The following is a 27,270-nucleotide window of genomic DNA, read 5'->3' on the forward strand; positions in this document are numbered from 1 at the left end:
GGCAAAGAGCGCAGGTAGGTGCCGTGGCTTAGTTGGATAAAGTGCTTGTCTAGTAAACAGGAGATCCTGGGTTTGAATCCCAGCGGTGCCTCTGACGATGCCCGTTTGTGTCGCAAAGCTGTGGAACCTTGCAATCGCTTGCTTTTCTGAGAACTGACCACAAACGGTGAAACCGATGTTTCCTTTGCAGTTGCTTCCATTTGAAAACCACCCCTGAGCTGTTGTTGAAGGATAGTCTCCCAATCTAATATATCTTGACGACAAGGCGCCGTGGCTTAGCTGGTCAAAGCGCCTGTCTTGTAAACAGGAGATCCTGGGCTCGAATCCCAGCGGTGCCTCTACTCCGCTGGCTTTGCACTTTGTGATCGTTCTTGGACCGAGGGCCTCAGAACTTTAAAGCGGGTTTCAATTGTGCAGAGTGCCTGTCTTTTCTGAGTCTACAGCATTACAGGGTGTGCAAATGATGAAAATCCATCACTTGGCCTTGATAAAAACGTGGGCTCTGTGGCGCTATGGATAGCCGACTACGTTGACAGCATGCGCCTGCTTTAGTTTGTAACCTTCTGGAGGCCTAGCTTAATCTTTATAAAAGGAAAAAAAGTTACTGTTACAGGATTACCCTTGAAAAGAGTTATGTTGGTAAGAAACAGTTTTGTCTGCAAGCTAAAGATGACAAGGCCCATTTGTAGTCAGGGACACGGGGTAGACCGGTAGCTCGCCGTGATCGTATAGTGGTTGGCTTTGCACTTTGTGATCGTTCTTGGACCGAGGGCCTCAGAACTTTAAAGCAGGTTTCAATTGTGCAGAGGGCCTGTCTTTTCTGAGTGTACAGCATTACAGGGTGTGCAAATGATGAAAATCCATCACTTGGCCTTGCCATGCAAAAACGTGGGCCCTGTGGCGCAATGGATAGCGCATTGGACTTCTAGGTTGCAAATTGAGGCCATTCAAAGGTTGTACAGCATTACAGGGTGTGCAAATGATGAAAATCCATCACTTGGCCTTGATAAAAATGTGGGCTCTGTGGTGCAATGGATAGCGCATTGGACTTCTAGGTTGCAAAATGAGTCTATTCAAAGCTTGTGGGTTCGAGTCCCACCAGAGTCGTGACTTTCGCTGTTTTGTCAACCCCATACTGCACAGCTTTGGCCTCAGGTAACATAAGGCTTTTGAGGGCTCTTGTTCTCAACATGTTCATTTAAATAATGTCCAAGTAGTCAAAAGGCCTCAAAATTACTCTTTTGTTTTCTACCACATTTGTTTACGGAAACCTCTTGGCTCTTGCACACAAGGACCGGCCGTCACCACAGAGAAGTGCCAGACTTCCTTTGTCTTCCCGTAGCTTAGATGGTCTTTGCAGCTCTTGTGAATGGAGCTCCATAAACGTGTGATGGGGGTTCTGGGAGTCCTGCTAAACACAGCTGTCCAACAAACACAGAGGCTAGCTGGCCACCCCCACGCAGTTTTCAGCAAACTCTTTTATGCTATGCAAAGCCTGGTCCACAATTTGCATCTTTTCTCTATGTTTTGATCGTCTGTGTCACCCTTCTGGCGGAAAAGAGCGCTGGTAGGCGCCGTGGCTTAGTTGGTTAAAGTGCCTGTCTAGTAAACAGGAGATCCTGGGTTCGAATCCCAGCGGTGCCTCTGACGATCCCCGTTTGTGTCGCAAGGCTGTGAACCCTTGGAAGGGCATTGATTTTCTGAGAACTGGCCACAAACTGTGAAACTGAGGTTTCCTTTGCAGTTGCATTCATTTGAAAACCATCCCTGAGCTGTTGTTGAAGGATAGTGTCCCAATCTAATATGTCTTGACGACAAGGCGCTGTGGCTTAGCTGGTCAAAGTGCCTTTCTTGTAAACAGGAGATCCTGGGCTCGAATCGCAGCGTTGCCTCTACTCCGCTGGCTTTGCACTTTCTGATAGTTCTTGGACCGAGGGCCTCAGAACTTTAAAGCGGGTTTCAATTGTGCAGAGTGCCTGTCTTTTCTGAGTCTACAGCATTACACGGTGTGCAAATGATGAAAACCTATCACTTGGCCCTGATAAAAATGTGGGCTCTGTGGCGCAATGGATAGCCGACTACGTTGACAGCATGCGCCTGCTTTAGTTTGTAACCTTCTGGAGGCCTAGCTTAAACTTTATAAAAGGAAAAAAAGTCACTGTTACAGGATTACCCTTGAAAAGAGTTATGTTGGTAAGAAACAGTTTTGTCTGCAAGCTAAAGATGACAAGGCCCATTTGTAGTCAGGGATACGTCGGGTAGACCGGTAGCTCGCTGTGATCGTATAGTGGTTAGTACTCTGCGTTGTGGCCGCAGCAGCTGTCGTGGAAATAATTCTATTCGAAAAGTTAGGAGGAAGGAGACAAGTGGAAACCTTTGAAAAGTCAAAGTATCAAATGTTTTATTTCTTGCAAGAAAGGCAGTTCACACACAGACAGAGTCTGACATTAGAAGGGCGAAGGGCTGATCCCTTTCACCAGGTTATATACCCTAACACATCCTGAGTAGGCTGCATCTGTTTCAGAAGATTGCCTTGGTTACCTCAAAAGGAAACGTGTTTGTTCAAGATCTCTTGTAGGACATAAATTCGTCTAGACAGAACAATGACATCTTCGTCAAGATTTCCTGTTGTTAACTTCAAATTCACACCTCTTGCATATCTCTGGTTTCACACCTCTTGCATATATCAAAAGCTGCACACATACATTTCACACTTGAAGCGAACAATAGGTCACTTGGAGTACACATAGTCCCTTTGCTACTTGGGTTATTGTCACACATACATGTTGTTCCAGAAAGCTTATTTTAACTTATGCATTTCTAACAGCTGGGTTATATAGTTAATAATGTCCTTTAGCTTATATGAACATCTTCCTTTAAAGGCTTATGAGTACATAAATCCTTGACGTTAATAAAAGTTGCACACATCTAATGATAAAAGAATACATCTAAAAGTAGAAAACACATCTAAATGTAAAATTTCCATTACAATCCACCCCATGTTCATTCAAAGAACATACATACAATTTGACATTTACTTCTCCATAATCATAGAAATTTACAACAGGTAAATTTTTCCCATGGTTACTTCATTTCTTAGCCAAACTCATGTTCGCTCTCGTTCTCGTATACCTCAGCTTCAGGCACTGTAACCTCAACTTCATCTTCTGGTGCCCTACGTATCATTGTTACGTATTCCCCTGCAGTCATTCTAACCATAGTGGTAGACACTGCTTTAGCAGTGATTGTAGAAATATGACACATGGAATCATCAGAAGCAAAATCAAAACTAAACATGCTATTGGCATAATTGTACTCATCAGCCATTTCGTCCACCCCTGCAAGCTCAAAAACCACCTATTCAGTGAGGATGACATTTCTCCAGGAGTGGCTACGGCCATTTTCATGTGCTCTATTAGGTTGGTTACGTTTTCATAGACATCAGGCAGATTAAAACAGCACGAGGTTCCTAGCATTTTGCACACGCCCCCTCGTTCCGCTGTGATCATGTCCAAGACGTGTCTATGCTGTATTACGGCTTCCCTAATTCCTCTAAGTTCAGTGTTCAGTTGTTCTAACGCATCTTCAGTCTCGTTTGCTAAGCGTAATACCTGCCAGGCCAAGCCATTTATTTTTAGCAAGCTAGCAGCAGTGCCTCCCCCCGCAAGGAAAGACCAACCGGTCATAGCAATTCTGCTCGTCCAAGGATCCCAAAGTTTGGTACCTTGAAACATAATAGGCATTTTTTCATCCGCTAAACTTCTTTTCGATCTCATAGAAGATTGCTTATCTGACTCCCCTTTCCACCTGTCATTTTCACCTTTATGTTACCACCCTGTGCTAGGCCTATGGCCAGGCTAGTTAAGAGGATAAGATTTAGTAACATATTGCCACACAGTGCAACCTCGCCAGGCAAGAAAATGTTCCTGTGAGAATGATATGAGTCCTGTTTCTCTATGTATCGTTGTAAAACACCACAGAGTTCTTGACGCAGTACGGACTATTCCTAAAATTGCAGAATCGTCCTGTACTATTGATTCGTCCTCTCTCCAATGACGATGGTTTTCTAGTGAATAACCGACAGGCTGACAAGCAACTCTGGTTAGTCTGACACCTGTTCGGTACTCGTTAGCTGTGTATGGTATTCTTCTTCCGTTGCAGCTACCGCATGAGCTGGCACCGTTGCAGCTACCGCATGAGCTGGCACTCGTCCCGTTGCAGCTACCGCATGAGCTGGCACCGTTGCAGCTACCGCATGAGCTGGCACTTTTCGACAGTGCGTCCCATGGATCCACGAAGCCCTCTCCTCGACTTTCACCGCAGTGTGAATTGTCAGCAAAACCTGAAATGGCCCCTGCCACCTCTTCGCTTTCCAGTGTTTCCGCCTCAGGTCCTTTATCAGTACGAAATCTCCTGGCCTGATGCTGTGCAGGGCCGTCTCAGCTGGCTCTGGAACTGCTGCTTTGACCTGTTTTGAGATATCAGCAAACACCTTATCCAGTTCAACACAATATTGCAACATGTCATGTTCACAAAGAGTGGTGTCAGGCAGTGGTCTAGGATTATGTGGTTCCCAGCCCATGTGGGGTGGACGAGCAAACAGAATCTCAAATGGAGAGAGCTGTGCTCTCTTTGTCACCCCTCTTTCTCATTCTCATATTAGTCAATGCAATGGGCAGGGCCTTTGGCCATGAAAGCCCTGTTTCATCACAAATTTTTACCAGTTTATTTTTCAGAATTTGGTTAGTTCTCTCTACTGCCCCTGCTGATTCTGGGTGGTACGAGCAGAAATGCTTCCAGGAAGTACCCAGGAATGCTTCAACTGCTGAAATTGCACTGTTTACAAAATGTGAGCCATTATCACTTGACAATTTTTCAGGAATTCCCCATCTTGGGACAATTTCTTGTAGGAGCAGTTTTGCCACCCCTTTTGCATCTGCCTTTGTTGTTGGCATTGCTTCTACCCATTTTGAGACATATCCACCGCAACTATGCAGTATTTCTTTTTGTCAGATTGTGATAACTCAATATAATCAAGCATTACATGTGAGAATGGTCTTGGCGGCTTGGGATGCCCCGCCTGTCTCATTTGCTGACCCCTGCCGACATTGTTTGTTCCGCAAATCAGACATCTTCTGCAAAAATCTGCTGCCACTGTGGAAAAACCTTTGGTAAACCAGTTATTCTGCATAACAGTAAACATCCCGCTTTTTGACGTATGGTCCAATCCATGGGTCAATTTAGCATAAGCCTGAAAGAAATGGGAAGGTAAACATGGTTTATTATTGGGGCCCCTCCATTGTCCATTCTCATACACACACCCTGCATTTCTCCATTTCTCCTTGTCAGAGGATGAAGCATGCTGCTGCATCATTTCTATGTCACCTAGTTCCTCATTCAGCCGAGCTGCAGTGGTTATCTGGACAGGAAGCAGAGCCGCAGCTTTCGCAGCTAAATCAGCCATTCTGTTTCCTTTAGAAACATCATCACTACCCTTAGTATGAGCTTGGCACTTGCAAACAGCCACTTCCTTTGGCAACAGCAGAGCATCCAACAATTCACTCACCAGCAGGTGGTGTAATATCGGCTTGCCATCTGCTTTCAGAAACTTTCGATGTTTCCATAATGCCCCAAAATCATGCACAACACCAAAAGCATACCTTGAGTCAGTGTAAATTGTTACACGTTGCCCACTTGCCAATTTGCATGCTGCAGTCAGAGCAACCAGTTCAGCAGCTTGTGCAGAAAAGTGTGACGGCAGTGGTTGTTGTTCCAGAACCTCAGTTAAGGAAACTACTGAATATCCAGCTCTGTTTTTGCCTAGGTCATCTCTGCTGGATGACCCATACACAAAAAGAATCATGTCACTGTTGGGTAAAGCCTCGTCTGTCAAGTCTGGTCTCGGACTACATATCTGTTCCAAGGCTGAAACACAACAGTGAGGTTCACCGTCTTGCTCCGTTGGGAGCAGGGTAGCTGGATTTAAAACATTACAACGTTTAACCGTAACATTAGGCATTTCCAACAACACAAAGTTATATCTCAGCCATCGTGCTGTAGATAAATGAGAAGTCTTTTGTTCTAATAAGATCATTGACACAGCATGTGGCACCAGCAGTGTCAAATCACTGAAACCTACAAAATCTCTAGAGGCTACCACAGCTCTCTCAGCTGCAGCCACAGCCCTCAGACAAGCAGGAAGTCCTCTCGCTACTGCGTATATCTTAGTTGAAAAATATGCCACTGGTCTCAATTTGCCCCCATGCTCCTGTAACAGAACAGAAGACATGTAACTATTTTTCTCCACAACTGTCTGTGTATACGACTTATCAGGATTTGGGATGCCAAGCGTAGGTGAACTCAGCAATGCCTGTTTCATTTCCCAAAAAGCACTTTCTGCCTCTGCAGTCCATGTCAATTTGTCAGAGGCTGCCATATCCTGGCCATAAATTAACGCTGACAAAGGCCCTTCCTTGTCGCTGTAGCTAGGAATGAATGTCCTACAATACGAAGTCATTCCTAAAAATGACATCATTTGCTTTTTAGTGGTCGGTTTAGGAATGTTCTGTATGGCAGTGACTCTTTTGTCAGACAATGATTTCCCATTTGCTGTCAACACATGACCTAAAAATGTGACTTTGGTTTGATTTACAGCTACCTTACTTGGATTGACCTTGTGGCCCCGCTCTGCCAAGTAAGTTAACAATGTGATGGTAGCCTGCTTACAGATCTGTTCATTTGGACAGCAAAGTAACAAATCATCGACATACTGTAACAGGGCCACGCCAGGCGGAAGAACCAAACCTTCTAGACTGCGTTTCAAAGCTTCGTTGTAGATTGTTGGACTTTCGCAATATCCCTGACACAAACGTGTAAAGGTGTACGCCTTACCATTGAAATTAAATGCAAACCAAAATTGTGAGTCAGGATGTACTGGAACGCTGAAGAACGCAATTGAAATGTCAACCAATGTATAACATTTAGTTCCAGCTGGAATTTGAGATAAGATCGTGTACGGATTCGGGACGAACGGTGTTCTCGCGAAAACTGCCTCATTAACAGCCTTTAAGTCCTGCACAAATCGATATTCAGCTGCTTCGTTGTGGTCTCTTATTTTCTTTACTGGAAAAATGGGTGTTCGGACAGGCGAGTCCGGACATTCAACAATGTCCCCTTTTTCCAAAAAAGAATTAAATACTGGAGTAATGCCCTCAATTGCTTCCTTTTTCAACGGATACTGCATTTTCTTTGGCCTGTAGTCAGATTTAGGCTTGATTTGAATTGGTTCACAATCAGCAATCAGACCTACATCATATTTATCTTTAGCCCATAGACAACTCGGAACTCCCTCCAACCCCTCCGGGATGACAGGGAGGTGCGATAAGGTCAGACTGCCAAAACTCATTTCCTCTTCCAACACTGTGACTGCTCGCAAACCTCTCAATGTTTTATGACATGACTGTTTGAACCATCCGGTACTTTCGCTTTGGCAGATCAGTCTCTTTTGATCTATTATGACCCAGTCGGTCAATTCATTGCACTTGGCTATGAATGGACCTGCGTCACGCCATTCAGCCTTCACTGGTTTGGCCAGTGAAATATGAGGCTGTGCATTTTTCACGTCATAAAACATTGCCTGCTTGTCAGTCAGTTTCACATTCAAAACACACCAGTGGTTCGTCCAATAAAGATAATCTGTCTTTACATCTTCCACATCAACAAAAAACCAACGCTGCGCATATTCATCATCAGGGTCAGTGCTGACATGTGAAGTACAGTGCAAATCTGCATCATTCATAAATTCAGAAGATGGCAACACTCTGTCGTGAGCCTTTGTGGTCAGACATGTGTTAGAAATTTGCCATTCATACACAAAGAAAGGGGTTTCCCCTGTAGTGTCATACAGCATTCTCATGTCAGCAGAAATCCCTTCAGCAGTACAGTGAACAGAAATACCCAGTTTACAAAGTAAATCTCGACCCAGTAAATTTACTGGACATGTTTGAGTAATCAAAAAACAATGCTCGAATTTTTTCCCATCGATTGAACACCCAAGCGGCGTTGAGAATGATTCTTTGACCACATGACCCATGGCACTCCTGGAAAAAGTTGTTTTCCCAGAACGTGAAACTGGCTGTGTCAATTCTGTTTCTTTTATTAAGGAGAATGTTGCACCGGTGTCAATTAAAAATAACACTGTCTTGTCAAGAACGTTTACTTCTATCAAAGGTAAAGATTTATGAGCCTTATAGAAAACATTAGCAAGCCCATCTTCATTGCACAGAGCAAAGTCAGAAATTAAAGGAGAATGATACTTATCTGATGGAGAGACAGGAAACCCGTTGCTCGCACCCTCCCTCTCTCAATCCGCCTGATCTGCTTTGTAGGCTGCTTGCGGACAATTGTCACGCCAATGTCCTTTCTGTCCACAAATGAAACAAGTGTCTCGATCTGGACGTTGTTGATCTTGTGAAAAATGTCTACCACTGCCACGACCACGTCCTCTGCCTCTTCCTCCACCACCTCTTTCGTTATAGTGGTAGTGGTTTGGTTTGGGGTTGTTGTTTTCGCTCATGTGCAGTGCTATCAGAGCTAGAGAAAGGTCTTTGTCTTGAATCATCAGTCTGGTGTCTGTTGCGTTGACGTCGCGGGTACGGTTGCTGCCCTCGACGTCGTTTTCCCGTTGACCTGGTCGAACTTTGGCTAAGTTTTCTTGTCACATTTTCTCGTGAGTGCAAAGTTAAGCCTTTCAGGTTTGTGCTTAGCAGTTCTTCTAGCTCTTTGCTGCATCTCTTCCCCCCTTCTTCATTATATGTTGTCCCAGAGCGCGTCGTCGATATTGCCTCTGTATCTTTCCCTGACGAAGTATATCTGGGCGGTTGACCAGCTGATGCGCTGGCTTGCGCTCCAGATGGTGCACTGGCTTGTGGTCTTCCTGCAGTAGCTCCGCTCTGACCAGGATTGAGAGCAGGTGGGCGATGAGCCGGATAACCCCCGTCTTCCACCATCATTCTCATGAATTGACCGAAAAAGGGAGAAGAAAAGTCAGCAATGTCAGAACAGTCATTTTTAAGATTCTGTAATTCTTTCTTTGATGCGTCCTGTCTTTCTTGATCAGAGTATAATGGTGCAATGGCACGACAGACCTGTCTTTGTTGTCTGCGTGTTGCCTCTTCTAACCATTTTACTATGATTTCAACACATTTATTGTACTGGTCTTTGTCTTTTTTCTTGACAATATGAGTCACCCAATTCACTTTGGTTTGAGTCAAATGTGACACACTTAAACCCCCATTAAACCCATATTGTTTTTTTTTAAAAACGGCACATAAGCATGATACCAAGTTCCCATTATTTTATCCATGACTTTATACGAGCCCTTAGAAAAATCAACCTGTTCCTCCTCTCTTTTCGAATTTTCATTACCCATTAGTATTTATATTTCTTTTACTCATCAGTGTTTATATTTGCGTATTTAAATCGTTACCCCGCGTGGTCACCACGCACTATATTCACTGTATTAATTCTTTCCCCCGCGTGGCCACCACGCACCTGCCTATATTCGTCAATATAGGACTTTCAAACTGCCTGCATCCGTCGATGCAGGTCTTTCCCAAACAAGTGCCTCTGTACTGCTTGAAAATTACTATCAGGCTTATTTCAAACAGGCACCTATCTGGTGTTTGAGAAATTACTATCAGGCTTATCTCAAACTCTGGCCCTTTTGGGAAAACAATTAATACATTGCATTTGAGAAATTACTATCAGGCTTATTCTCAATGCATTTGAGAAACTACTATCAGGCTTATTCTCAAACCCTGCTTGGAAGTTACTTTCAGGCTTATTCCAAGGCTCTGACCCTTCTAGGAAAAATATTTAATACGCAAATAATTTTCTTATTTACTAAATAAATAATTTAATAAATAAATCATTTAGTAAATAATTTATAACTTTCTCTCACCGTCTCTTGGTGATCTCTATTATTCGGGATCGCGTCCACCTAGGCCTCCTGTGGTGTCCACAATTCTCCCGTCCCTCAAAGTTGGGGGTTGGAGCCATAGACTTCTTGTCTTTGGGATGCGCAGTCAATTGCTTCTTCCACGGAGGTCATCCGTTTTGCGGTCCCATCCTCGTCGCCATTTGTCGTGGAAATAATTCTATTCGAAAAGTTAGGAGGAAGGAGACAAGTGGAAACCTTTGAAAAGTCAAAGTATCAAATGTTTTATTTCTTGCAAGAAAGGCAGTTCACACACAGACAGAGTCTGACATGAGAAGGGCGAAGGGCTGATCCCTTTCACCAGGTTATATACCCTAACACATCCTGTGTAAGCTGCATCTGTTTCAGAAGATTGCCTTGGTTACCTCAAAAGGAAACGTGTTTGTTCAAGATCTCTTGTAGGACATAAATTCGTCTAGACAGAACAATGACATCTTCGTCAAGATTTCCTGTTGTTAACTTCAAATTCACACCTCTTGCATGTCTCTGGTTTCACACCTCTTGCATATATCAAAAGCTGCACACATACATTTCACACTTGAAGCGAGCAATAGGTCACTTGGAGTACACATATGGCGCTTTTCCATTACCAGTACCAGCTCGACTCGACTCGACTCGCCTTGGCTCGCCTCGACTCGGCTCGCTTTTCGTTCCGTTTTCCATTGCAGAAAGTATCGCCACAAATAGTACCCGGTCGTCATAGCGACGCCTTTCGTTCCTCGTTGCCCCATCAAGCTCTCGCTGGATCCTCTCTTCGGCAACCAAACAAAGGAATGTCTGCACCTCCTCGTTTGACTTCTTCCGAGTTGCCATAATAATAGTAGTAAGTTTAGTAACTATCTCTGGCTAAACTATTTTAAAAAGGCGGGGTTATTCTGGATACTCAATCTGGCGCGTGCAATGATGACGCAGTGAATAGTGACGATTCTCTCTGACCAATCAGCAGTCGGCATTGTTTTCACGTCACATTTTAGTATCGCCTTAGCTCGCCTCAGCTCGCTTAGAACCTCGCCGGAGGTGGTACGAAAAAAAGTACCCGAAAGCAGATACAGGTACAACTTTTACACAGTGGAAAACCAAACAAAGGCGAGTCGAGTCGAGTCGAGCCGAGGCGAGCTGGTACTGTGTAGTGGAAAAGGGCCTTAGCTTATATGAACATCTTCCTTTAAATGCTTATGAGTACATAAATCCTTGACGTTAATAAAAGTTGCACACATCTAATGATAAAAGAATACATCTAAAAGTAGAAAACACATCTAAATGTAAAATTTCCATTACACAACCCCGGTTCGAATCCGGGTCTCAGAACTTTAAAGCGGATTTCAATTGTGCAGAGTGCCTTTCTTTTCTGAGTCTACAGCATTACAGGGTGTGCAAATGATGAAAATCCATCACTTGGCCTTGATAAAAACGTGGGCTCTGTGGCGCAATGGATAGCCGACTACGTTGACAGCATGCGCCTGCTTTAGTTTTTAACCTTCTGGAGGCCTAGCTTAAACTTTATAAAAGGAAAAAAAGTCACTGCTACAGGATTACCCTTGAAAAGAGTTATGTTGGTAAAAACAGTTTTGTCTGCAAGCTAAAGATGACAAGCCCCATTTGTAGTCAAGTTCACATCGGGTAGACTGGTAGCTCGCCGTGATCGTATAGTGGTTAGTACTCTGCGTTGTGGCCGCAGCAACCCCGGTTCGAATCCGGGTCACAGCAAGGTTTTCTGGATGCCATTGAAATTGAGCTCCATGTCACCACCACTCCTCACCCCGTCCTTCAGACTACTTTTTTTGTGCACGGCGCGTGTCCTTGATGTGCTCTGGATGTTCGAGTGAATTGAAACTGGGACCTTCTTTGAAAGCATGAGCTCTCAGCTTCGAACCCTTAGAGAAAAGACTTAAAACGAAACGCTCCTATTTATTTCGGAAGAATCTTGCTTCAGAGAGAATATGGTGCGTGTATATTTTCTAATCGCTAGGTGTCAGTACACTCGCTGGCTGTTACCTAGAGTGCCGCGGGCTTGCTATTTGCTACAAACAACTGCGCCTTTGACACAAGTTTACAATAACGATAAGAGCGCGGCCAGTCAACAGCATTGAAGCGTGTGAAGAGGCTTTCCAGACAAGTAGCAGTGAGTTTTTGTTCTTTTTCCTAGCATTATTTTCCTTTAATGACTATTATCATCAGTCTAATAGGCTGCATTCCCACTAATTTGCAAATATATTTTGACATAGAAGACGTTTTGACGGCCGTTCTGAATCTTCGAAGAAGGAAACGCAATGCATTGGAGGACACTCTTTTTTTCTGCGCCAATTCGATTCATTTTGCTGTGCGTTCCCACGCACCACGCACGCTTCTCGAGCAAGAGCCCGGATAGCTCAGTCGGTAGAGCATCAGACTTCTCATCTGAGGGTCCAGGGTTCAAGCCCATGTTCGGGTGAACGAGCCTCTTTTTGTGGAGCGGTACGTTTTGTTGCTGAGTTCTAGCTGATCTACACTGGCCTCGGGCAGCGACGCTGGAAGGTACCAATCCAAACGACATGCCCCTTTCAGCCAGCTTGTAGTCGTGGCCGAGTGGTTAAGGCGATGGACTAGAAATCCATTGGGGTTTCCCCGCGCAGGTTCGAATCCTGCCGACTACGATGACAGCATGCGCCTGCTTTAGTTTGTAATCTTCTGGAGGCCTAGCTTAAACTTTATTACAGGAAAAAAAGTCACTGTTACTGAGGAAAGTGAGGTTTCCTTTGCAGTTGCTTCCATTTGAAAACCATCCCTGAGCTGTTGTTGAAGGATAGTGTCCCAATCTAATATGTCTTGACGACAAGGTGCCGTGGCTTAGCTGGTCAAAGCGCCTGTCTTGTAAACAGGAGATCCTGGGCTCGAATCCCAGCGGTGCCTCTACTCCGTTGGCTTTGCACTTTGTGATCGTTCTTGGACCGAGGGCCTCAGAACTTTAAAGCAGGTTTCAATTGTGCAGAGGGCCTGTCTTTTCTGAGTGTACAGCATTACAGGGTGTGCAAATGATGAAAATCCATCACTTGGCCTTGCCATGCAAAAACGTGGGCCCTGTGGCGCAATGGATAGCGCATTGGACTTCTAGGTTGCAAATTGAGGCCATTCAAAGGTTGTAGAGCATTACAGGGTGCAGAGGGCCTGTCTTTTCTGAGTGTACAGCATTACAGGGTGTGCAAATGATGAAAATCCATCACTTGGCCTTGCCATGCAAAAAAGTGGACCCTGTGGCGCAATGGATAGGGCATTGGACTTCTAGGTTGCAAAATGAGGCCATTCAAAGGTTGTGGGTTCAAGTCCCACCAGAGTCGTGACTTTGGCTGTTTTGTCAACCCCATACTGCACAGCGTTGCCCTCAGGTAACATAAAGCTTTTGAGGGCTCTTGTTCTCAACATGTTCATTTAAATAATGTCCTAGTAGTCAAAAGGCTTCAAAATTACTCTTTTGTTTTCTACCACATTTGTTTACGGAAACCTCTTGGCTCTTGCACACAAGGACCGGCCGTCACCACAGAGAAGTGGCAGACTTCCTTTGTCTTCCCGTAGCTTAGATGGTCTTTGCAGCTCTTGTGAATGGAGCTCCATAAACGTGTGATGGGGGTTCTGGGAGTCCTGCTGAACACAGCTGTCCAACAAACACAGAGGCTAGCTGGCCACCCCCACGCAGTTTTCAGCAAACTCTTTTATGCTATCCAAAGCCTGGTCCACAATTTGCATCTTTTCTCTATGTTTTGATCGTCTGGCTCACCCTTCTGGCGGTAAAGATCAGAGGTAAGCGCCGTGGCTTAGTTGGTTAAAGCGCCTGTCTAGTAAACAGGAGATCCTGGGTTCGAATCCCAGCGGTGCCTCTGACGATGCCCGTTCGTGTCGCAAGGCTGTGAACCCTTGGAATGGCGTTGATTTTCTGAGAACTGGCCACAAACTGTAAAACTGAGTGAATTGAAACTGGGACCTTCTTTGAAAGCATGAGCTCTCAGCTTCGAACCCTTAGAGAAAAGACTGAAAACGAAACGCTCCTATTTATTTCGGAAGAATCTTGCTTCAGAGAGAATATGGTGCGTGTATATTTTCTAATCGCTAGGTGTCAGTACACTCTCTGGCTGTTACCTAGAGTGTCGCGGGCTTGCTATTTGCTACAAACAACTGCGCCTTTGACACAAGTTTACAATAATGATAAGAGCGCGGCCAGTCAACAGCATTGAAGCGTGTGAAGAGGCTTTCCAGACAAGTAGCAGTGAGTTTTTGTTCTTTTTCCTAGCATTATTTTCCTTTCATGACTATTATCATCAGTCTAATAGGCTCCATTCCCACTAATTTGCAAATATATTTTGACATAGCAGACGTTTTGACGGCCATTCTGAATCTTCGAAGAAGGAAACGCAATGCATTGGAGGACACTCTTTTTTTCTGCGCCAATACGATTCATTTTACTGTGCGTTCCCACGCACCACGCACGCTTCTCGAGCAAGAGCCCGGATAGCTCAGTCGGTAGTCAACTCCCACCAGAGTTGTGACTTTTGCTGTTTTGTCAACTCCATACTGCACAGCGTTGCCCTCATGTAACATAAAGCTTTTGAGGGCTCTTGTTCTCAACATGTTCATTTAAATAATGTCCTAGTAGTCAAAAGGCTTCAAAATTACTCTATTGTTTCCTACCACAATAGCTTACGGAAACCTCTTGGCTCTTGCACACAAGGACCGGCCGTCACCACAGAGAAGTGCCAGACTTCCTTTGTCTTCCCGTAGCTTAGATGGTCTTTGCAGCTCTTGTGAATGGAGCTCCATAAACGTGTGATGGGGGTTCTGGGAGTCCTGCTGAACACAGCTGTCCAACAAACACAGAGGCTAGCTGGCCACCCCCACGCAGTTTTCAGCAAACTCTTTTATGCTATCCAAAGCCTGGTCCACAATTTGCATCTTTTCTCTATGTTTTGATCGTCTGTCTCACCCTTCTGGTGGAAAAGAGCGGAGGTAGGCGCCGTGGCTTAGTTGGTTAAAGTGCCTGTCTAGTAAACAGGAGATCCTGGGTTTGAATCCCAGCGGTGCCTCTGACGATGCCCCTTTGTGTCGCAAGGCTGTGAACCCATTCCCTTGGAATGGCATTGATTTTCTGAGAACTGGCCACAAACTGTGATACTGAGGTTTCCTTTGCAGTTGCTTCCATTTGAAAACCATCCCTGAGCTGTTGTTGAAGGATAGTGTCCCAATCTAATATGTCTTGACGACAAGGCGCCGTGGCTTAGCTGGTCAAAGCGCCTGTCTTGTAAACAGGAGATCCTGGGTTCGAATCCCAGCGGTGCCTCTACTCCGTTGGCTTTGCACTTTGTGATCGTTCTTGGACCGAGGGCCTCAGAACTTTAAAGCAGGTTTCAATTGTGCAGAGGGCCTGTCTTTTCTGAGTCTACAGCATTACAGGGTGTGCCAGACTTCCTTTGTCTTCCCGTAGCTTAGATGGTCTTTGCGGCTCTTGTGAATGGAGCTCCATAGACGTGTGATGGGGGTTCTGGGAGTCCTGCTGAACACAGCTGTCCAACAAACACAGAGGCTAGCTGGCCACCCCCACGCAGTTTTCAGCAAACTCTTTTATGCTATCCAAAGCCTGGTCCACAATTTGCATCTTTTCTCTATGTTTTGATCGTCTGTCTCACCCTTCTGGTGGAAAAGAGTGGAGGTAGGCGCCGTGGCTTAGTTGGTTAAAGTGCCTGTCTAGTAAACAGGAGATCCTGGGTTCGAATCCCAGCGGTGCCTCTGACGATGCCCCTTTGTGTCGCAAGGCTGTGAACCCATTCCCTTGGAATGGCATTGATTTTCTGAGAACTGGCCACAAACTGTGAAACTGAGGTTTCCTTTGCAGTTGCTTCCATTTGAAAACCATCCCTGAGCTGTTGTTGAAGGATAGTGTCCCAATCTAATATGTCTTGACGACAAGGCGCCGTGGCTTAGCTGTTCAAAGCGCCTTTCTTGTAAACAGGAGATCCTGGGCTCGAATCCCAGCGGTGCCTCTACTCCGCTGGCTTTGCACTTTGTGATCGTTCTTGGACCGAGGGCCTCAGAACTTTAAAGCGGGTTTCAATTGTGCAGAGTGCCTGTCTTTTCTGAGTCTACAGCATTACAGGGTGTGCAAATGATGAAAATCCATCACTTGGCCTTGATAAAAACGTGGGCTCTGTGGCGCAATGGATAGCCGACTACGTTGACAGCATGCGCCTGCTTTAGTTTGTAACCTTCTGGAGGCCTAGCTTAAACTTTATAAAAGGAAAAAAAGTCACTGTTACTGAGGAAACTGAGGTTTCCTTTGCAGTTGCTTCCATTTGAAAACCATCCCTGAGCTGTTGTTGAAGGATAGTTTCCCAATCTAATATGTCTTGACGACAAGGCGCCGTGGCTTAGCTGGTCAAAGCGCCTGTCTTGTAAACAGGAGATCCTGGGTTCGAATCCCAGCGGTGCCTCTACTCTGTTTGCTTTGCACTTTGTGATCGTTCTTGGACCGAGGGCCTCAGAACTTTAAAGCAGGTTTCAATTGTGCAGAGGGCCTGTCTTTTCTGAGTGTACAGCATTACAGGGTGTGCCAGACTTCCTTAGTCTTACCGTTGCTTAGATGGTCTTTGCGGCTCTTGTGAATGGAGCTCCATAGACGTGTGATGGGGGTTCTGGGAGTCCTGCTGAACACAGCTGTCCAACAAACACAGAGGCTAGCTGGCCACCCCCACGCAGTTTTCAGCAAACTCTTTTATGCTATCCAAAGCCTGGTCCACAATTTGCATCTTTTCTCTATGTTTTGATCGTCTGTGTCACCCTTCTGGCGGAAAAGAGCGGAGGTAGGCGCCGTGGCTTAGTTGGTTAAAGTGCCTGTCTAGTAAACAGGAGATCCTGGGTTCGAATCCCAGCGGTGCCTCTGACGATGCCCGTTTGTGTCGCAAGGCTGATTTCAATTGTGCAGAGGGCCTGTCTTTTATGAGTGTACAGCATTACAGGGTGTGCAAATGATGAAAATCCATCACTTGGCCTTGATAAAAACGTGGGCTCTGTGGCGCAATGGATAGTGCGTTGGACTTCCAGGTTGCAAAATGAGGCCATTCAAAGGTTGTGGGTTCGAGTCGCACCAGAGTTGTGACTTTTGCTGTTTTGTCAACCCCATACTGCACAGCGTTGCCCTCATGTAACATAAAGCTTTTGAGGGCTCTTTTTATCAACATATGTTTTATCAACATAGTCCCAATAATGTCCTAGTAGTCAAAAGGCTTCAAAATTACTCTATTGTTTCCTACCACATTTGCTTACGGAAACCTCTTGGCTCTTGCACACAAGAACAGGCCGTCACCACAGAGAAGTGCCAGACTTCCTTTGTCTTCCCGTAGCTTAGATGGTCTTTGCAGCTCTTGTGAATGGAGCTCCAAAACGTGTGATGGGGTTCTGGGAGTCCTGCTGAACACAGCTGTCCAACAAACACAGGGGCTAGCTGGCCACCCCCGATTAGTTGTCAACAAACTCTTTTATGCTCAGAACTTTAAAGCGGGTTTCAATTGTGCAGAGTGCCTGTCTTTTCTGAGTCTACAGCATTACAGGGTGTGCAAATGATGAAAATCCATCACTTGGCCTTGATAAAAACATGGGCTCTGTGGCGCAATGGATAGCCGACTACGTTGACAGCATGCGCCTGCTTTAGTTTGTAACCTTCTGGAGGCCTAGCTTAAACTTTATAAAAGGAAAAAAAGTCACTGTTACAGGATTACCCTTGAAAAGAGTTATGTTGGTAAGAAACAGTTTTGTCTGCAAGCTAAAGATGACAAGGCCCATTTGTAGTCAGGGACACGTCGGATAGACCGGTAGCTCGCCGTGATCGTATAGTGCCGTGGCGCTATATGCCCCCGGCGACACATTTGTTTACGGAAACCTCTTGGCTCTTGCACACAAGGACCAGCCGTCACCACAGAGAAGTGCCAGACTTCCTTTGCAAACTCTTTTATGCTATCCAAAGCCTGGTCCACAATTTGCATCTTTTCTCTATGTTTTGACCTGAGGGCAACCATTGCGCTTCTGGAGGCCTAGCTTAAACTTTATAAAAGGAAAAAAAGTCACTGTAACTGAGGTTTCCTTTGCAGTTGCTTCCATTTGAAAACCATCCCTGAGCTGTTGTTGAAGGATAGTGTCCCAATCTAATATGTCTTGACGACAAGGCGCCGTGGCTTAGCTGGTCAAAGCGCCTGTCTTGTAAACAGGGTTTGAATCCCAGCGGTGCCTCTACTCCGTTGGCTTTGCACTTTGTGATCGTTCTTGGACCGAGGGCCTCAGAACTTTAAAGCAGGTTTCAATTGTGCAGAGGGCCTGTCTTTTCTGAGTGTACAGCATTACAGGGTGTGCCAGACTTCCTTTGTCTTCCCGTTGCTTAGATGGTCTTTGCGGCTCTTGTGAATGGAGCTCCATAGACGTGTGATGGGGGTTCTGGGAGTCCTGCTAAACACAGCTGTCCAACAAACACAGAGGCTAGCTGGCCACCCCCACGCAGTTTTCAGCAAACTCTTTTATGCTATCCAAAGCCTGGTCCACAATTTGCATCTTTTCTCTATGTTTTGATCGTCTGTGTCACCCTTCTGGCGGAAAAGAGCGGAGGTTGCGCCGTGGCTTAGTTGGTTAAAGTGCCTGTCTAGTAAACAGGAGATCGTGGGTTCGAATCCCAGCGGTGCCTCTGACGATGCCTCTTTGTGTCGCAAGGCTGTGAACCCATTCCCTTGGAATGGCATTGATTTTCTGAGAACTGGCCACAAACTGTGAAACTGAGGTTTCCTTTGCAGTTGCTTCCATTTGAAAACCATCCCTGAGCTGTTGTTGAAGGATAGTGTCCCAATCTAACATGTCTTGACGACAAGGCGTCGTGGCTTAGCTGGTCAAAGCGCCAGCGCCTGTAAACAGGAGATCCTGGGTTCGAATCCCAGCGGTGCCTCTACTCCGTTGGCTTTGCACTTTGTGATCGTTCTTGGACCGAGGGCCTCAGAACTTTAAAGCAGGTTTCAATTGTGCAGAGGGCCTGTCTTTGCTGAGTGTACAGCATTACAGGGTGTGCCAGACTTCCTTTGTCTTCCCGTTGCTTAGATGGTCTTTGCGGCTCTTGTGAATGGAGCTCCATAGACGTGTGATGGGGGTTCTGGGAGTCCTGCTGAACACAGCTGTCCAACAAACACAGAGGCTAGCTGGCCACCCCCACGCAGTTTTCAGCAAACTCTTTTATGCTATCCAAAGCCTGGTCCACAATTTGCATCTTTTCTCTATGTTTTGATCGTCTGTGTCACCCTTCTGGCGGAAAAGAGCGGAGGTAGGCGCCGTGGCTTAGTTGGTTAAAATGCCTGTCTAGTAAACAGGAGATCCTGGGTTCAAATCCCAGCGGTGCCTCTGACGATGCCCGTTTGTGTCGCAAGGCTGGTTTCAATTGTTCAGAGGGCCTGTCTTTTATGAGTGTACAGCATTACAGGGTGTGCAAATGATGAAAATCCATCACTTGGCCTTGCCATGCAAAAACGTGGGCTCTGTGTCGCAATGGATAGGGCATTGGACTTCTAGGTTGCAAATTGAGGTAATTCAAAGGTTGTACAGCATTACAGGGTGTGCAAATGATGAAAATCCATCACTTGGCCTTGATAAAACGTGGGCTCTGTGGCGCAATCGATAGTGCATTGGACTTCCAGGTTGCAAAATAAGGCCATTCAAAGGTTGTGGGTTCGAGTCCCTCCAGAGTTGTGACTTTTGCTGTTTTGTCAACCCCATACTGCACAGCGTTGCCCTCATGTAACATAAAGCTTTTGAGGGCTCTTGTTCTCAACATGTTCATTTAAATAATGTCCTAGTAGTCAAAAGGCTTCAAAATTACTCTATTGTTTCCTACCACATTTGCTTACGGAAACCTCTTGGCTCTTGCACACAAGGACAGGCCGTCACCACAGAGAAGTGCCAGACTTCCTTTGTCTTCCCGTAGCTTAGATGGTCTTTGCAGCTCTTGTGAATGGAGCTCCAAAACGTGTGATGGGGTTCTGGGAGTCCTGCTGAACACAGCTGTCCAACAAACACAGGGGCTAGCTGGCCACCCCCGATTAGTTGTCAACAAACTCTTTTATGCTATCCAAAGCCTGGTCCACAATTTGCATCTTTTCTCTATGTTTTGATCGTCTGGCTCACCCTTCTGGCGGCAAAGAGCGGAGGTAGGCGCCGTGGCTTAGTTGGTTAAAGCGCCTGTCTAGTAAACAGGAGATGCTGGGTTCGAATCCCAGCGGTGCCTCTGACGATGCCCGTTTGTGTCGCAAGGCTGTGAACCCTTGGAATGGCATTGATTTTCTGAGAACGGGCCACAAACTGTGAAACTGAGGTTTCCTTTGCAGTTGCTTCCATTTGAAAACCATCCCTGAGCTGTTGTTGAAGGATAGTGTCCCAATCTAATATGTCTTGACGACAAGGCGCCGTGGCTTAGCTGGTCAAAGCGCCTTTCTTGTAAACAGGAGATCCTGGGCTCGTGATCCCAGCAGTGCCTCTACTCCGCTGGCTTTGCACTTTGTGATCGTTCTTGGACCGAGGGCCTCAGAACTTTAAAGCGGGTTTCAATTGTGCAGAGTGCCTGTCTTTTCTGAGTCTACAGCATTACAGGGTGTGCAAATGATGAAAATCCATCACTTGGCCTTGATAAAAACGTGGGCTCTGTGGCGCAATGGATAGCCGACTACGTTGACAGCATGCGCCTGCTTTAGTTTGTAACCTTCTGGAGGCCTAGCTTAAACTTTATAAAAGGAAAAAAAGTCACTGTTACAGGATTACCCTTGAAAAGAGTTATGTTGGTAAGAAACAGTTTTGTCTGCAAGCTAAAGATGACTAGGCCCATTTGTAGTCAGGGACACGTCGGATAGACCGGTAGCTCGCCGTGATCGTATAGTGCCGTGGCGCTATATGCCCCCGGCGACACATTTGTTTACGAAAACCTCTTGGCTCTTGCACACAAGGACCGGCCGTCACCACAGAGAAGTGCCAGACTTCCTTTGTCTTCCCGTAGCTTAGATGGTCTTTGCAGCTCTTGTGAATGGAGCTCCATAAACGTGTGATGGGGGTTCTGGGAGTCCTGCTGAACACAGCTGTCCAACAAACACAGAGGCTAGCTGGCCACCCCCACGCAGTTTTCAGCAAACTCTTTTATGGTATCCAAAGCCTGGTCCACAATTTGCATCTTTTCTCTATGTTTTGATCGTCTGTGTCACCCTTCTGGCGGAAAAGAGCGGAGGTAGGCGCCGTGGCTTAGTTGGTTAACGCGTCTGTCTAGTAAACAGGAGATCCTGGGTTCGATTCCCAGCGGTGCCTCTGATGATGCCCGTTTGTTTCGCAAGGCTGTGAACCCTTTGAATGGCATTGATTTTCTGAGAACTGGCCACAAACTGTGAAACTGAGGTTTCCTTTGCAGTTGCTTCCATTTGAAAACCATCCCTGAGCTGTTGTTGAAGGATAGTGTTCCAATCTAATATGTCTTGACGACAAGGCGCTGTGGCTTAGCTGGTCAAAGCGCCTGTCTTGTAAACAGGAGATCCTGGGTTCGTATCCCAGCGGTGCCTCTACTCCGTTGGCTTTGCACTTTGTGATTGTTCTTGGAACGAGGGCCTCAGAACTTTAAAGCAGGTTTCAATTGTGCAGAGGGCCTGTCTTTTCTGAGTCTACAGTATTACTGTGGCGCAATGGATAGCGCATTGGACTTCTAGGTTGCAAAAGGAGGCCATTCAAAGGTTGTGGGTTCGAGTCCCACCAGAGTCGTGACTTTTGCTGTTTTGTCAACCCCATACTGCACAGCGTTGCCCTCAGGTAACATAAAGCTTTTGAGGGCTCTTGTTCTCAACATGTTAATTTAAATAATTTCCTAGTAGTCAAAAGGCTTCAAAATTACTCTTTTGTTTTCTACCACATTTGTTTACGGAAACCTCTTGGCTCTTGCACACAAGGACCGGCCGTCACCACAGAGAAGTGGCAGACTTCCTTTGTCTTCCCGTAGCTTAGATGGTCTTTGCAGCTCTTGTGAATGGAGCTCCATAAACATGTGATGGGGGTTCTGGGAGTCCTGCTGAACACAGCTGTCCAACAAACACAGAGGCTAGCTGGCCACCCCCATGCAGTTTTCAGCAAACTCTTTTATGCTATCCAAAGCCTGGTTTGTAGTCAAGGACACGTCGGGTAGACCGGTAGCTTGCCGTGATAGTATAGTGGTTTGTACTCTGCGTTGTGGCCGCAGCAACCCCGGTTCGAATCCGGGTCACGGCAAGGTTTTCTGGGTGCCATTGAAATTGAGCTCCATGTCACCACCTCTCCTCACCCCGTCCTTCAGACTACATTTTTAGTGCACGGCGCGTGTCCTTGATGTGCTCTGGATGTGCGAGTGAATTGAGACTGGGACCTTCTTTGAAAGCATGAGCTCTCAGCTTCGAACCCTTAGAGAAAAGACTGAAAACGAAACGCTCCTATTTATTTCGGAAGAATCTTGCTTCAGAGAGAATATGGTGCGTGTATATTTTCTAATCGCTAGGTGTCAGTACACTCGCTGGCTGTTACCTAGAGTGCCGCGGGCTTGCTATTTGCTACAAACAACTGCGCCTTTGACACAAGTTTACAATAATGATAAGAGCGCGGCCAGTCAACAGCATTGAAGCGTGTGAAGAGGCTTTCCAGACAAGTAGCAGTGAGTTTTTGTTCTTTTTCCTAGCATTATTTTCCTTTCATGACTATTATCATCAGTCTAATAGGCTCCATTCCCACTAATTTGCAAATATATTTTGACATAGCAGACGTTTTGACGGCCGTTCTGAATCTTCGAAGAAGGAAACGCAATGCATTGGAGGACACTCTTTTTTTCTGCGGCAATACGATTCATTTTACTGTGCGTTCCCACGCACCACGCACGCTTCTCGAGCAAGAGCCCGGATAGCTCAGCCGGTAGTCAACTCCTACCAGAGTTGTGACTTTTGCTGTTTTGTCAACTCCATACTGCACAGCGTTGCCCTCATGTAACATAAAGCTTTTGAGGGCTCTTGTTCTCAACATGTTCATTTAAATAATGTCCTAGTAGTCAAAAGGCTTCAAAATTACTCTATTGTTTCCTTCCACATTTGCTTACGGAAACCTCTTGGCTCTTGCACACAAGGACAGGCCGTCACCACAGAGAAGTGCCAGACTTCCTTTGTCTTCCCGTAGCTTAGATGGTCTTTGCAGCTCTTGTGAATGGAGCTCCATAAACGTGTGATGGGGGTTCTGGGAGTCCTGCTGAACACAGCTGTCCAACAAACACAGAGGCTAGCTGGCCACCCCCACGCAGTTTTCAGCAAACTCTTTTATGCTATCCAAAGCCTGGTTTGTAGTCAAGGACACGTCGGGTAGACCGGTAGCTTGCCGTGATAGTATAGTGGTTAGTACTCTGCGTTGTGGCCGCAGCGAATCCGGGTCACGGCAAGGTTTTCTGGGTGCCATTGAAATTGAGCTCCATGTCACCACCTCTCCTCACCCCGTCCTTCAGACTACTTTTTTTGTGCACGGCGCGTGTCCTTGATGTGCTCTGGATGTTCGAGTGAATTGAAACTGGGACCTTCTTTGAAAGCATGAGCTCTCAGCTTCGAACCCTTAGAGAAAAGACTGAAAACGAAACGCTCCTATTTATTTCGGAAGAATCTTGCTTCAGAGAGAATATGGTGCGTGTATATTTTCTAATCGCTAGGTGTCAGTATACTCGCTGGCTGTTACCTAGAGTGCCGCGGGCTTGCTATTTGCTACAAACAACTGCGCCTTTGACACAAGTTTACAATAATGATAAGAGCGCGGCCAGTCAACAGCATTGAAGCGTGTGAAGAGGCTTTCCAGACAAGTAGCAGTGAGTTTTTGTTCTTTTTCCTAGCATTATTTTCCTTTAATGACTATTATCATCACTCTAATAGGCTCTATTCCCACTAATTTGCCAATATATTTTGACATTGCAGACGTTTTGACGGCCGTTCTGAATCTTCGAAGAAGGAAACGCAATGCATTGGAGGACACTCTTTTTTTCTGCGCCAATACGATTCATTTTGCTGTGCGTTCCCACGCACCACGCACGCTTCTCGAGCAAGAGCCCGGATAGCTCAGTCGGTAGAGCAACAGACTTTTCATCTAAGGGTCCAGGGTTCAAGCCCCTGTTCGGGTGAACGAGCCTCTTTTTGTGGAGCGGTACGTTTTGTTGCTGAGTTCTAGCTGATCTACACTGGCCTCGGGCAGCGACGCTGGAAGGTACCAAGCCAAACGACATGCCCCTTTCAGCTAGCTTGTAGTCGTGGCCGTACCCTCCGGCGAATGGACAGCCTAACTATTCCTAACCATTTGTTACAAGTCCTAACACAAGTCCTAACACAATCTAAATAAGTCCTAACAATTCCTAACACAATCTAAATAAGTCCTAACAATTCCTAACACAGGTCCTAACAATCCTAAATTACGTCCTAACAGTTCCGAACAGCGGGTCCTAACAGTTCCGAACAGCGGGGCAAAACAGCCATTGGCTGGACGGGCCAAAACAGTCATTGGCCGAAACATAGTCTCGTGACCACCGTCATAAAGAGCAACGGCGCGAAAAGGACTCGTCATTCACCCCATCACTACCTGAGACGGTTTTGTGTTTTGATGCAGGCAAGTACAGTTTAATTAACATTTTAACGTGAAAGAGAAAAATTATCTATTCGTTGGACATTACAGTTCAAACTCGGTTTAGGTTGCACACGTTTAATTCAGCTATCTTTATTTGTAATTCGTTGTTTTAACACTTATATAGAGGTCGGAGGCCATGTTTTGATATAGTGATATAAATCACGGCCTTCATACTGCAAAAGCTTAGCCGGACTGGTTTAAGATAACAGTATATGGACTATAAATGAGGATAATAATTCCTATGATGATTAATGTTAAAATACAGAGTGGTGACTTGTTTTGTATTAACCATAGAGTGTACAAATAAAACTGTAATAAAAAGCCTAATAACTTTAGAAACTAATTATGTTATAATTTTTACATAATGAACTGCTTTATTTTTACTCTCTGTTGCTTTTTACTGTTTTCAATTTATTAGTTTTTTTTTTCAATCGCTAACAAGCGCTTACCCATACTTCAGATAATTTTTCTAAACTCTTAAAACAGACTCACACCCACAAAACACAATTGGCCAAATGGACGATTTTCTTCTCAAAAACACATTTTGAAAAACACACTCTTCATTTCAAAATAGAACACATCTTTCTCTGCATACACTAACTTTACCAAAACACTGAAAATCTGACTCAGACTCAGAATGAAATTATTCTGTCAAAGAATAACACTTGTTTTCACGTCACAAGGTACATGCAGTCAATCAAAGTACACCCAGTTTCAAAATACTGGCTATTGTTGACATTACAAAAACTTCATAGACTTTAGTGTTTCAGTTTGAAAAACATGCAAAACATGCAGTCCACCGTTTTTACACTACATTTCTTGGTTGGGAATTGTATGTCCACATGTACAGTAACTTTACTTTTTTCCAGCCTCTCTTAGTGAAAGACCGTGGTTGATTACATGGTCAATGATAGTGGCACGGATTTCATCACTGACTACTGTTCTTGCAGCCCTTGGAATGCCACCACCACACATTCTTACACCTTTACCTTGCCCTCTCCTTGGGCCTTCTCTTCTCCCTGGCCCTGCTCCTCTCACTTCACCTCTCATCTCTCACTGCACCCCTCACTGCACCTCTCAATGCACCCCTCACTGCATCTCACCTCTCACTGCATCTCACCTCTCACTGCACACTGCACCCCTCACTGCACCTCTCACTGCATCTCACCTCTCACTGCACCCCTCACTGCACCTCTCACTGCATCTCACCTCTCACTGCATCTCACCTCTCACTGCATCTCACCTCTCACTGCATCTCACCTCTCACTGCATCTCACCTCTCACTGCATCTCAACTCTCACTGCATCTCACCTCTCACTGCATCTCACCTCTCACTGCATCTCACCTCTCACTGCACACTGCACCCCTCACTGCACCTCTCACTGCATCTCACCTCTCACTGCACCTCACCTCTCACTGCACCTCACCTCTCACTGCACCTCACCTCTCACTGCACCACTCACTGCACCCCACCTCTCACTGCACCCCTCACTGCATCTCACCTCTCACTGCACCTCTAACTGCACCTCTCACTGCACCTCTCACTGCACCACTCACTGCACCCCTCACTGCATCTCACCTCTCACTGCACCTCACGTCTCACTGCACACTGCACCTCTCACTGCACCTCTCACTGCACCCCTCATTGCACCAATTTGAATTTAGTGCAACGTAATCATTCATTCTATTTACCATAGTTTAAAAATTGTCTTTTAACATGGTTAAATTAACAAACATACGTAATTTGACAACCATCCATGTGTAAAATCCCTCTTCTACATAAAATTTGTCTTAAATGTTTTCCCCTAAGCCTTTTCTTTAAATTTCATTTCATTTGTATCTCTCTGAAGTTGTTCTCAAGTTGTCTCGTATTTACCCTGTTGTTTCATATTTATAGACATGACTAAGACTGGTAAACCAGACTCATACTGGCATGACATCATGTGCAAGTATGCCCAAGGGAAGTACCACTTCTCAACAGGCAAGAAGCCAGGGGCGAAGAAGTGGAAGCATGCCTTGGAAAGAATTAATAACTGTCCATTACACAAACCTGTGCATATGATATATTTGGGAAAATAATCACTTGCAAATGTGGTTATCATAAGGTATGTAATGAATGTGATTATTTTACCTATGCTGGTGATCATTACTAATTTAAAAACATTTTTTAATAAGAGAAAAATGTTCCTTATTTGAGCTGTAAAGCCTGACATGAAATAATAGTCAGAAAAAGGTATGTGTGTATATATATATATATATATATATATATATATATATATATAATGCGCACAAACTGAGCAAAGCTGTGCAATTTAGTGCAAATGCTGTCAGTACACTAGATTAATTTCTTAGCTTTTAATGTAAATCAGTGAGGTCTTTATAATGGTATAACAGGTTACTTGAATAAAATGCATATAAATGTCAATTTAACTCGCAGTAAAAAGATGCCTGCACAAAGACCTGAAGGTGGGTGTTTTTACAATTCTACTTAAAGGTGTATTACTTTCCTTAAAGAACAACAACCTATGAATCAGACGACAGTTTGCATGTAGTAATTGTGTACAACATGTTTTTCAGCAAAGTTTTGATTT

General features: G+C 45.3%; 1 protein-coding gene and 20 non-coding genes across 21 annotated transcripts in view; all 21 read left to right on the plus strand.

The window, feature by feature from the left end:
- The window catches only part of coq8b (coenzyme Q8B), a 148,927-nt gene that overhangs the window by 8,379 nt on the left and 113,278 nt on the right, over positions 1-27,270 (plus strand). The gene's annotated exons all lie outside the window — the stretch shown is intronic.
- On the plus strand, positions 18-91 carry trnat-agu (transfer RNA threonine (anticodon AGU)). Its single transcript has one exon. It is a non-coding gene; the product is annotated as a tRNA-Thr (tRNA).
- Positions 265-338, plus strand: trnat-ugu (transfer RNA threonine (anticodon UGU)). Its single transcript has one exon. It is a non-coding gene; the product is annotated as a tRNA-Thr (tRNA).
- trnar-ucu (transfer RNA arginine (anticodon UCU)) lies at positions 1,018-1,107 on the plus strand. The gene is given in 2 exon segments: positions 1,018-1,054; positions 1,072-1,107. It is a non-coding gene; the product is annotated as a tRNA-Arg (tRNA).
- Positions 1,571-1,644, plus strand: trnat-agu (transfer RNA threonine (anticodon AGU)). Its single transcript has one exon. It is a non-coding gene; the product is annotated as a tRNA-Thr (tRNA).
- Positions 12,356-12,428, plus strand: trnar-ucu (transfer RNA arginine (anticodon UCU)). Its single transcript has one exon. It is a non-coding gene; the product is annotated as a tRNA-Arg (tRNA).
- Positions 12,549-12,630, plus strand: trnas-aga (transfer RNA serine (anticodon AGA)). The gene has a single exon. It is a non-coding gene; the product is annotated as a tRNA-Ser (tRNA).
- On the plus strand, positions 12,813-12,886 carry trnat-ugu (transfer RNA threonine (anticodon UGU)). The gene has a single exon. It is a non-coding gene; the product is annotated as a tRNA-Thr (tRNA).
- trnar-ucu (transfer RNA arginine (anticodon UCU)) lies at positions 13,222-13,311 on the plus strand. Its single transcript is given in 2 exon segments — positions 13,222-13,258; positions 13,276-13,311. It is a non-coding gene; the product is annotated as a tRNA-Arg (tRNA).
- trnat-agu (transfer RNA threonine (anticodon AGU)) lies at positions 13,775-13,848 on the plus strand. The gene has a single exon. It is a non-coding gene; the product is annotated as a tRNA-Thr (tRNA).
- On the plus strand, positions 14,975-15,048 carry trnat-agu (transfer RNA threonine (anticodon AGU)). Its single transcript has one exon. It is a non-coding gene; the product is annotated as a tRNA-Thr (tRNA).
- Positions 15,229-15,302, plus strand: trnat-ugu (transfer RNA threonine (anticodon UGU)). The gene has a single exon. It is a non-coding gene; the product is annotated as a tRNA-Thr (tRNA).
- Positions 15,675-15,748, plus strand: trnat-agu (transfer RNA threonine (anticodon AGU)). The gene has a single exon. It is a non-coding gene; the product is annotated as a tRNA-Thr (tRNA).
- Positions 16,376-16,449, plus strand: trnat-ugu (transfer RNA threonine (anticodon UGU)). Its single transcript has one exon. It is a non-coding gene; the product is annotated as a tRNA-Thr (tRNA).
- On the plus strand, positions 16,822-16,895 carry trnat-agu (transfer RNA threonine (anticodon AGU)). Its single transcript has one exon. It is a non-coding gene; the product is annotated as a tRNA-Thr (tRNA).
- trnat-agu (transfer RNA threonine (anticodon AGU)) lies at positions 18,613-18,686 on the plus strand. Its single transcript has one exon. It is a non-coding gene; the product is annotated as a tRNA-Thr (tRNA).
- trnat-agu (transfer RNA threonine (anticodon AGU)) lies at positions 19,314-19,387 on the plus strand. The gene has a single exon. It is a non-coding gene; the product is annotated as a tRNA-Thr (tRNA).
- Positions 20,194-20,267, plus strand: trnat-agu (transfer RNA threonine (anticodon AGU)). Its single transcript has one exon. It is a non-coding gene; the product is annotated as a tRNA-Thr (tRNA).
- trnat-agu (transfer RNA threonine (anticodon AGU)) lies at positions 21,258-21,331 on the plus strand. The gene has a single exon. It is a non-coding gene; the product is annotated as a tRNA-Thr (tRNA).
- Positions 21,506-21,579, plus strand: trnat-ugu (transfer RNA threonine (anticodon UGU)). Its single transcript has one exon. It is a non-coding gene; the product is annotated as a tRNA-Thr (tRNA).
- Positions 22,205-22,276, plus strand: trnah-gug (transfer RNA histidin (anticodon GUG)). Its single transcript has one exon. It is a non-coding gene; the product is annotated as a tRNA-His (tRNA).

The sequence above is a fragment of the Siphateles boraxobius genome, unplaced genomic scaffold (assembly GCF_051911475.1).
Source record: "Siphateles boraxobius isolate OS27281-9 unplaced genomic scaffold, OSU_SipBor_1 6, whole genome shotgun sequence".
In the NCBI taxonomy this organism is placed as follows: domain Eukaryota; kingdom Metazoa; phylum Chordata; class Actinopteri; order Cypriniformes; family Leuciscidae; genus Siphateles; species Siphateles boraxobius.